The following is an 11,230-nucleotide window of genomic DNA, read 5'->3' as shown; positions in this document are numbered from 1 at the left end:
TCATCTATCTATCTATCATCTATCTATCTATCTATCTATCTATCTATCTATCTATCTATATCTATCTATCTATATTTATCTATCATCTATCAATCATTTATCTTCAAAATAGAATTCAGAGGTGATAAAGCTATTGTGTGGTTACCCATCACTATGTTTATTGGAAAGAAAGCATGAACTGAGGTTATTTTCTGAAAGGATATAAGTCTGATTTGGCAAACATGAGGAGGACTTCTTGTCAATCTGTCTGCAGCGTGCATTTTCCTTTTTTTTTTTAAGATTTTTTTTTTTTTTTTTATTCATGAGAGACAGAGCGAGAGAGAAAGGCAGAGGGAGAAGCAGGCTCCCAAGGAGCAGGGGGCCCGATGCGGGACTCGATCCCAGGACCCTGAGATCATGACCTGAGCCGAAGGCAGACGCTTAACCATCTGAGCCACCCAGGCGCCCGCGTGCATTTTACTTTAAGAATGAGGGAAACTTGCACTTCCAACAGTTTGGTGAAAATAGATTTAATCTTCATACACAGCCCATAATAAAATAAATATATATTCTTGGCAAATATTTAAAAGTCTTTAACAAATTTTAGATGTTTATATAAAAATGTTTTGAGTGGACAATTGCTTTTCAAAATTAGTTTAGAGATAATGCAAATGAAAATATTGAAAAACTCTGGTCTAAGACATAATCCTATTTCTTTATAAATGACAGACACCATATAGTACATTATATATAATTCTTCTTTGTACATTAAAAACCAGACATATGTGCATTTAACTTTGTTCACCTAGTGTTTGGCCTTGTAAAATCCCAAATGATGTAACTTTAATGCTAATTATAAATCAGGTTTTTGCTAATTCAGAGAGAATAACTGTATTAAAGTTCTCTAGAAAAGAAACAAATACACACACACACACACAAACACACACACACACACACACACACCGGGCGGGGCGCCGGGGGGAGACAGACACAGAGAGAAAAACCACTTCATCAGTCTACCAACTTAAATGTTAATCTCATCTAAAACACACTCTCACAGAAACACCTGCAATAATATTTGACCAAATATCAGGGCACCTCATGGCCCAGCCAAGTTAACACATAAAATGAAACATCACATTGACTACAGTTAACTACGGGTCCACTTATATCCAACTTTTTTTTTCTTCCAACAAATACAGTAGAGTCCTGTAAATGTATTTTCTCTTCCTTACAATTTTCTTAATAACATTTTCTTCTTTCTTATTTATTTTATTCTAAGAATACAGCATATAATACATATACCAAATATGTTAATCGACTGTTTATGTTACCGTTAAGGCTCCAGGCAACAGTAGGCTATTAGTTAAGTTTTGGGGGAGTCAAAAGTTATACACAGATTTTTGACTGTGCAGGGTATCTGCACACCTAACTCCTTGTTGTTCAAGGGCCAAGTGTGTATTATGCGCTGATACATCTTTATCACTAAGCACCAGGAAAAGCACTGGATAAACATTAGGACACTGCAGTCTGACTTCAGTTCTGTTATTTATAAGCCAGTGACTTTATGTAATTAACTGAAGATTCTGAGCTTTGATTTCTTCTTCTGTAAAGGAGTAAAACATTTGTCTTCTTTTTTTTTAAGATTTTATTTATTTATTTGAGAGAGAGTGAGTGAGAGAGAGAGCGAGAACACAAGCTGGGGAGAGAAGCAGGGGGAGAGGGAAAAGCAGACTCCTCGCTGAGCAGGGAGCCTGACGTAGGGCTCAATCCCAGGACCCTGGGATCATGACCTGAGCTGAGGGAAGACACTTAACCGACAGAGCCACTCAGGTGCCCCCCAAATTTGTCTTTTTTATCCCATTGGGATGTTATGTAGAAGTCGGTTGTAAATCCAAAATTGCTTTGTAAGTTCTATTATAAAAGTAATGATAGGTTGATCATTCAGGACACAGGCTAATGAATTCACAGTCTGTGCATTATAACCACACAGAGGGGCGCCTGGGTGGCTCAGTCGTTAAATGTCTGCCTTCGGCTCAGGTCATGATCCCGGGGTCCTGGGATTGAGCCCCGCATCGGGCTCCCTGCTCGGCGGGAAACCTGCTTCTCCCTCTCCCACTTGCTCTGTTTGTGTTCCCTTTCTCACTGTCTCTCTTTCTGTCAAATAAATAAATAAAAATCTTTAAATAAAAAAATAAAATAAAATAAAAAATAAAACCACGCACAAAAGATAGTTTTGTTCTATTTTCACACCATAAAGCAGGCCCTGTTGCAAGCCGGTCAGCTGATCTCCATTTTTACATATTGTTGGTGATTAGTTTGTTTTCTCTCATTTTCTCTCTTTTTCAAGATGAGGAGTATTTATTTCCTTGGGAACTAATTTTTCACTCAGTGAGTAAACTTCTCAATGTAGAGGCAGGAGGTTGTTCTTGGGTACAGTTTGGTTAGCAAATGGTTGCAGAACCTCAAATCTTCAAAATGTTCCACCAACACATGAGATTAGCCTGATGACTCTAGCACCTATTTTTCACCTAATTTCTCCAATAAGTTTAGTTTCCTTTGGGACTGGGCATGGGGGCCAAGGGTTGAGCAACTGTTAGTGGTGCTGTTGCAGGATTTTGTGTCCCCTTAGTGCCCGGGTTCTTGGTCACACTGCTTGGAAGAATGCAGAGGTAGACCAGACGGAGAGTGGTGGGCAGCAAAGCAAAGTTTATTGAGCAAGAGTATAAAGCTCCTAGAAGGGGACTCTCCTGGAAGGTTGCTCCTGGAGTTTCAAAGTTTAAGGGGTTTTATGTGCTCTTTTGAGGAACATTCTCAAGCAATCAGGGTGTGCTGAGTCATGCCAATCAGGGCTTTGGTCACGTATCTGTCTACCTATTAGGTTCATGTCTATGTGCTGGTGGTCTTTTTTTTGCTGACATCTGGGGGCTTAGGTCTTAACTGCCCCATGCCCATGATATTGACAAATGCCTTGTGGTTCATTGTCTTATTTTAGGACGTTTTGCAGAAGTCATTTCTGCAAAGGCTGCAAAGCAGAATGTCAGTGTGGTCCAGTCTACGCTGCAAAGCAGGATGTTGGTGTTGTTTTATCTTACCTGTCCTGACTCCCTATTTTCTTGCTGGGGACCCTGGCCCTGACTACCTGACTGTCCAACTAAGTCCTACCAGTGCTAACTCTAAAGAGGCAGCAAAGGATGTGTGTTCCTGTAACGACTGGGACAGGTGTCACCCTCTGCATGGCACTCATCAGCGTTATTTTTTTTCCCTTTTCCATAATTAAAATAGAGTGGGTAACATTTTCTATATAGTATTTATTTTCTTGTTTGTGCTTTATGTTTTTTATATCTTTAACTCAACAAAATCTTCGCTCTTGTGAGTTCATTCATTCTGTGTAGCTTTAATGAGCTCTGTGTTAATGTCACGGTCAAAACATCACACACTGCTTTGAACAGTGGGGGTAAAGGTGGAAAATAATTAGTATTTATTTTCAGTCCCGAGGTCTATCAGTGTCAATAGGAAAAGAGGGGAGCAGAGAGAATAATCAGGAAAGGACTTTGCCCAGCAGGATACGGATTTAATTAATTTACCCCAAACTAATCTGAAAAGAGTGGAAAAGAGGCTCAAGAATAAAAGAATATGCTTATTTTAATCACTAAGCTTATTTTCTCAGAAGTTTTGTTTTAACTCCTTATGCAACTGACCTAGTTTATTTTAGTGGAGATAACATATAAGCTCAAAGCCCCCAAAAGCTATGTAGTCATTTACTCATATGCAGTGAATTCACTTATTCACTTAATCAAATATTACACATTGATCTTAAAAGATGAAATTACAATAAAACAGAAAAGAATGACTTGTGAGTTAACAATGTTGATGTGAGAACATCAGTTTCCTCCCTCTTGCTTTGCCGAGAAGCCCCAGATGTGACTTTCAGCAAGTGTATTTTTTAATGAGCCATTTTTTGACTCCTTAAAGTAATAATATTTTCAATCAGAGCCATAGACTAGTAGTTAGATGGAAAGTCCAAATATCCCTAAGCCATCAGGAAAAATATAAATGGTGCTCTACTGATTCCAAAGAAGAAAAAAATAGTGTAAGCAGTCTATGAGCCTTACATAGAGATTTGCAGTTGTATTTGTAGATTTTTCTGAGCCACCTACCCTGTGAATAGGTCATAACTCAAGTCAGTGTCAAAGTGAAGAGAGAAAATGGTTTATTGGGATGTCTCAGTTTTGAAGGCCCTATGAAATCCAAAAACTCCTCCAGGTCTTTCATCCCAATTGCTGAGCCTTCAGGAAAAGAAGCCCTCACCACAGTCCCTGCTTGTGTGTAGACCTTTTTAGTAAGAATAGCTGGCACGACACGCATGCTCAGTGATGCCGAAATGCGCAGGACACTAGTCCATACTGCACGAAGCAGCTAATGGCATAATGCATCTGAACCAAACGGAAGGAGACTCCAGTGACATGTTGACTCCTCTTTAAGTGGCATCCGGTCATGTTCTCCTGGGCCACCTCTGCGTGCATTTGTGTGGATCACTCACCCTGAGCAGAGCCTAGCCTATGTGGGGCTAGCATAGAAGTGTGATTGCCTTTTAGTGTTTGCTGATCTAACAGGGACTAACAGGGAGCATTGGTGAGTCCTTAGCTGTTAAATTATACATTGTTGACACAACATAAATGTTTGGCATTATGGATGTAAACGGTCGATAGTTTGTATACATAGTCCTTGAAAACAAATTTCTGCTTGCCCGTAGAATTAGAATTTAACTATAGACCAAGTTTCTTACCATTATTCTGACATTCATCATAACGTGCCTTATGGGAAGGACCCACTCTGAGACGTTCCCTCTCCCTGCACCACAGGGATGCATTTACTCTTAACATAGTTAAGATGCTGGACTTTATTGATAGCGGTTTTAATGGGTTATCTTTCAAGGACATTAGGAGGTAAGATTACAGAGTCTCAAATCAAAGAGACTACCTTAACTTTCAGACATTAATTCTTTGACCACTGATAAACCACTTGGGTTTTCCAAGCGTTACTTTCCTCAACTCTAAAATGATGACAATACTACATACCTGTAAGACTTTTTCATGGCTCAGAAGGAAATATGGGATTAAGAATTTAAGCCTGACAACAAATCCACCATTGATATTCAAACAGTAACGATCGTTAATCTTAGTTAATTATTCCTTTATTTATGAATTACCCCATTAATTTTAAAGTTTACATATAAAAATGTTCTTTTCTTCCCACTAATTTTCATCTCCTTGGGGGCAATGTCACCCAGGTCAGCATGGTCAGCCTTTTTTTGAGACAGAACAACCTTGACCGATCCATGTCTGGAAAGAGAGCTGGGCCACCAGTGAGCACAGAGATTTCTATCCGAAGAATTTCTTAAAAGTTTAGGGATAAGGTGCACACCCCTGGCTTCCACTGAAGGGGGAGATGTAAGTAGCAAGCACTTTGCACGGCCCACCTATTGTGCCTGAGAAGGATGGTGCTTTGTAATTAGTCAACGTTCCAAAAATGTCTAAAGACTAAAGGGAGCATGGAGGAAGTTATGGAGGCATGCCGTGTGGATTTAAGTTGAATAAGTCAGGAGAATAAAGATTGCTGAGAGGGTTTTTGTAATAACATATGTGTGAGAGAATAATGATCTAACTAATAAAAGTGGTGTCAATGGAATGGAGGAAAAGGGAGAATTATCAAAATTGCATAACTTGGCTGGAGAGGAGCCAAAAGATGACTCAGTGGTTGGAACCTAGATCTGGACACCTGAGAAAAGTGTGTGTCATTTACATACTAAAGAATGTCAGAAGGGATACCTGATTTAAGAAAGAAGTTGATACATTTTAGCTGCTATCTATTGATAGATTTACTTATTTGAACTTAGCTGCTTTACATGTTAAAAGTATTTGCATATGTTTGTCTTCTATGTAGACTTATTTTCACTCACACATATTAAAATGAATACATTTAAATTATGTTTTAACCAATGAGGGCTGAAAATACTAGCAATAGTATTAGTTATTTGCCAACAATAGTTTATCCTATAAAAATAGCTACTCAATTGCCATTTGAAATGTGACATTTTAGCATATATGTCATAATAGAGGTGATCTCCGAAATGTTGTTGGAGTTGTATTTGTAGAATCATTGTATGGTGACTAACATAACATAATAAAATTAAATTAAATTAAAAAAAAAGAATTATCCTAATGACTAATGCTAGCTAGATTTGTGACTATCATCATGATATTGGAGCTCTTAATAAGCAAGATATCTCTTAAAAAATATCTTGTCTTTAGTGAGAATTTCTCTGCGTGCAAATCGGCAGGATTGTTTTAAACAGTCTATTTCTAAACACAGGAAGTTCTCGTCCACATATGATAATAATCTCAGAGACGCGAAGAAATCTCTATCCCACCACTGTGCGTTCAATGAAAATTATGTTCTGGGAGAATCAGCTACAGAGATAGAAAAATTCCAAGGCAAAAGATGATCATCATGGACTCAGTAGACGCATAAAAAGTTCAAATCCAGAAAGGACCTATTCCTGTGGAGTTTTGCAATGTGTGCTCTGGATTTATTCTGTTATCATTAAAAACCTGAATATCAGGTAAGTTGCCAAGCCACTGTTGATCTCATTACACTGGGTTTCTTTGCTATAATCATATTTTTTCTTCACTGTGGATCTATTCAACTGTATTTATTCAAGTGAAAATTTGGATTCAGTTTAATGGAAGTATTTCTACAGGGAGACGAGTTCCTTAGGGGAAGTTGTAGCAATTCAAATGTGGCTCCTATTAGAGCCAGAGCTGAAAAACCCTGACACATGATGCATAGATTAAAATAGAAAATTAACATACACACATCTTAGTTCAGCAAACACATCTGCCAGGGATTCATTCATTCGTTATACAGACTCAGAAGGCATTATGGTGTCACAAATCCGCATGCATTCTTTAGGTTCCCAATTACCAAATGAACTGAAGGATGTTGGCGTGAAGAATTGATTGTATTTTCAAGATAGCTCTTGTGTTACACATGTCGGCAGGCACAGACCAGACGCTGTGCTGTAGGTTTTGCTCATAGAATAATTCCAACGCGTTCATTCTAGCAGGGATATTCACAGATCAAGTACAAAGAACTTAATCATAACTCAAGGGAACAGGGAAACTAGGGTTCCTCCTGCTTCTTAGCCCCCAACTTGCTCTGGGAACCCAGACGTGCCCAACCTCCGATCTTTGTGAAGGAATTTTTATGCGCGGGATTTTAGAATGAGTTGGAAAAGATAAAAATCTATCCCTAGGTGAGATCACCATATCTTAGTCAAAATTTATATTATTTTTGTTTCTATTCAGATAGAAGCCTCATATGAAATTTACAAATATTTTTTACTCTGTTTCTGTATGTATCAAGTCAATGGAAAAAAGCAAGCATTATTTTTTTCTCATTGAAGCTTCCACATCTAAATATTCACAATTGAAAGTGATATAGACATTGAATGATAGCATCAGATAACAGTGACTGTTGCTACTAAAAAAAGTACCGTGACAGGGTCTGTCATTTTGCAGTTGTGAGCTAAGGATGATATTTACATTTTAAAGGGTTGTTAAAATACATATATACATGCAACAGAGATCTATGTGGTCCACAAAACTGATAATATTTACTCTTACCCTTTATAGAAAAAGTTCCCTGATTCCTGATTTAAAGGATTAGCGTTTCCTGCTTTGTCACTTAATCTGACCCCTGCCCCTTCCCACAGAGTGTGTGCTCCTTAACTTTTTATCTTTGTGATGATTCTTAAGCAAAATCAACAATCCTAACATTTGTCAGCTAAAGAAAAGAATGAATCTTGATTGAAATATTTCTTTCAGAAAGGGATGACATATTCATATTGTTATACACTCATAATTGAACTGGAATATTTCAATTGGAGTAAACCCCCAAATTTTGGTGGGTTAACATGATAGAAGTGTATTTTTCCCTCTCACATAGCTCTCCAAGAAATTGCTTATACTTGAACTTAATTACAAATTTGTCACTTACTGTAGTGAGGGCTCATGCACACCATGGGGGACTTTGGGGGTATCCCAGGATGAGGATGTTAGAAAGCCCTCTGATAGAATCTGGGCTATGGTTGGTGATTTGGGAGAGAGTTTAATGAGGTGGTGTTTTCTATTGCTCTCTATTGGATGCAGTCTGAAAGTCAGGGTAATCCTGAGTGGTTTCTTAAATCTTCCCTACAGGGAGGGCAGATTAAAGTGAAAGTAAAGCTATAAGGAAAAATAGTCACTTATATTAGCTGGGGGAGGGACATGTTGGTAATAGTGGCTGGGATGATAGTCATGTTTTGCCTGCATTTAGACATGATTACAGAGTACTCTTTGTGTGGTGTGTGTGTGTGTGTGAAATCATTCATATCCAACAGGAGACCACCAAGACCTGGCTGATAACGCCAGGCCCCACCCCAGTGTCAGGGGCTGCTTTGCTCTTTCTGAGGATGCTCGGATGCGTGGTGGGGACTGGTCCACCCGCACCGCTTAGCTGCCCAACTTCAGTATTGGATGAGCTTGGCTTCTCAGACTGATTAGTGGGTGTCTCCTCTGCAGCTGTTCTTCCCTTTTTTAGGGCGTCACTTCTCCAGATTCTCTCATAATTGTGTCAAATCTGATTTCAGTGATAATTCCCTTACCCCATAAGTCAGTGTTTCTGCTCCCCTAATTGAACACTATGACACAGAATTCAAGTGACGAAGATGAACTGAAAGCTATTTGAGAAGTAAGTCGATTCCTGGAGACCTGCAGCTCCAAATCCATGTAAGAAGAGGCTGCCCTTCCCAATCATGGCAAAAATAATGGAGGTTCATGCTTTTTAAGAAGCAAAACTGTGGGACTGCAGACTGGGGAATTGCAGACATGTTTGGAGGCAAAAGAGCTTTCCAGAAACAGGAGAATACTTTTAGAATATCTGTACTGAATGATGGGTCCACTAATCTCCTTTGTCCACCCAGCTCTCAAAAGTCACAGAAATGCATCCTCTGGGAAGAGATGGGAGGAACTGACTCCCTGAAGTCTGACCAAGTCTCTACAACCGGGGTCACTGCTTGAAACATACAATGAGCATAAATGATTAAATTCAGTAGGTCTGCTTGATGAGCTGACCCCACCATCATTGAGAATTGACTTCCTTTATACCTGATAATATTTTTTTCTCTGAAACCTACTTTGAAATGAAAATAACCAATCCAGCTGTCCTTTGATTCATGGCATATCTTTTTCCTTTTCCATTGATTTATCTGGGTCATCTTATTTTAATTTGTTGCAGGCAGCATATAGTTGAGTCTTTCTCATTCTATCTGACTATCTTTCCCTTTTAACTTGGATGTTTGGACTATGTACATTTAATGTGAATGTTGATATAGTTAAGTTTATGTCTGCCACTTGCTATTTGCTTACTATTTTCCCCATCTGTCATTTGTTCTTTTTTTCTCCTTTACTGCCTTTTTGTTGTTATTTGAATGGGCATGTAGGCACTTTTCTGGTTACTGAGGCTCGAGGAACCATGAGCAGCAAAGTCTCCCATGACACCCTGTACAAGGCGGTGCAGGAAGTCCCCATGGGAACCTTCTGCAAGCGCCGGAAGTTTTTGGAGACGGTGGAACTGCAGATCAACCTGAAGATCTATGACCCTCAGAAGGACAGACGCTTCTCGGGCACCATCAGGCTTAAGTCCACTCCCTGCCCCAAGTTCTCTGTATGTGTTTTGGGGGATCAGCAGCACTGTGATGAGGCCAAGACAGTGGATATTCCCCACATGCACACTGAGGCAATAAAGAAACTCAACAAGAATAAGAAATTAGTCAAGAAGCTGGCCAAGACGTATGATGCCTTTTTGGTTTCAGAATCTCTGATCAAGGAGATCCCACAAATCCTGGGCCCAGGCATGAATAAGGCTGGCAAGTTCCCTTCCTTGCTGACACGCAATGAGAACATGGTGGCCAAAGTGGATGAAGTGAAGTCCACCTTCAAATTACAGATGAAGAAGGTGCTGTGTCTGGCAGTGACTGTTGGCCACGTGAAGATGACTGATGACGAGCTTGTGTAAAACATCCACTTAGCTATCAATTTTCTGGTGTCCTTGCTCAAGAAGAATTGGCAGAACATCGGGCTTTATACATGGAGAGCACCACGGGCAAACCCCAGAGTCTGTGCTAAGGCACAGTTCAATAAATCCTAGTGCTACCAAAAGTAAATAAATAAATAAAAAATAAATAGGCATGTAGAAGATATCACAGACCCTCTTCAGGTGACATTTTACCCCTTTGTATAGAATAAAAAACTCACGCTAGCATGCAGTTGATCGCTGAACAACACAGAAGATAGGGCACCAGCCCTCCACACAGTCACAAATCTGTGTATAATTTTGACTCTCCCAAAACTTAACTACTAATAACCTACTGTTACCTGGAGGCTTACTGATAATACGAACAGTCAATTAACACATATTTTGTATGTTATATGTATTATGTACTGTAATAGTAAAGTCACCTAGGGGAAAGAAAATGTTATTAAGAAAATGATAAGGAAGACAAAATACATTTACAGTATCACATGCCTAGAAAAAAATCCACATGTAAGTGGATACACATAGTTCACACCCATGTTATTCAAAAGTTAACTGCCCTTCTATTTCTCTCCTCTCAGCCTTTATCCCTTTGTTGTTATACACTTTAATTTTACCTCCACTATTAATTCTATACTACATTTTTGTTATTTTTTGTTTATACAATCCATTATCTTTTAAAGAGATATAAATAAAGTTTTCCAACAGTTTTTTGTATTTATTCATGTGCTTACCATTTCTAATGCTCTTTATTCCTCTGGTAGACCTATCCCACTGGATTATCATTTTCTTTTTGCCAGATGGACTTCCTGTAACATTTGTTATAATGAACTGGGTCATGGTCCCCAGTTACTCTATCTGTCACACTTGGAGGAACTAGGAAGGGTTCTCCATACCCACTCACCACCTCATCTGCTCTGTCAACCGAATAGTTAAACCAGAGAGTCAGAGGCCAGTTGTCACACCAGGGTTATTTGTGCCCACCTTCTTTATCTTGAGTGGGAATCTGGGGACTAATTTTCTGTAATGCTTTGTGTCTTCTACATATTGACAAATCAGAGGAAAATGTTTTCCTGAAATATTTAAACTTTAAAAACACGGATTTCTGTATAAA

The 11,230-nt window shown here is 39.0% G+C and overlaps 1 pseudogene; it reads left to right on the top strand.

The window, feature by feature from the left end:
* Positions 1-9,544: 9,544 nt before the first annotated feature.
* On the top strand, positions 9,545-10,540 carry LOC102750092 (large ribosomal subunit protein uL1 pseudogene; annotated as a pseudogene).
* Positions 10,541-11,230: the final 690 nt, after the last annotated feature.

This window comes from Leptonychotes weddellii, chromosome 7 (genome assembly GCF_054177405.1).
Source record: "Leptonychotes weddellii isolate Sample4059 chromosome 7, ASM5417740v2, whole genome shotgun sequence".
Classification (NCBI taxonomy): Eukaryota; Metazoa; Chordata; class Mammalia; order Carnivora; family Phocidae; genus Leptonychotes; species Leptonychotes weddellii.
Note: the sequence above shows the minus strand (reverse complement) of the source record. Positions and strands in the feature narration are given on the sequence as shown.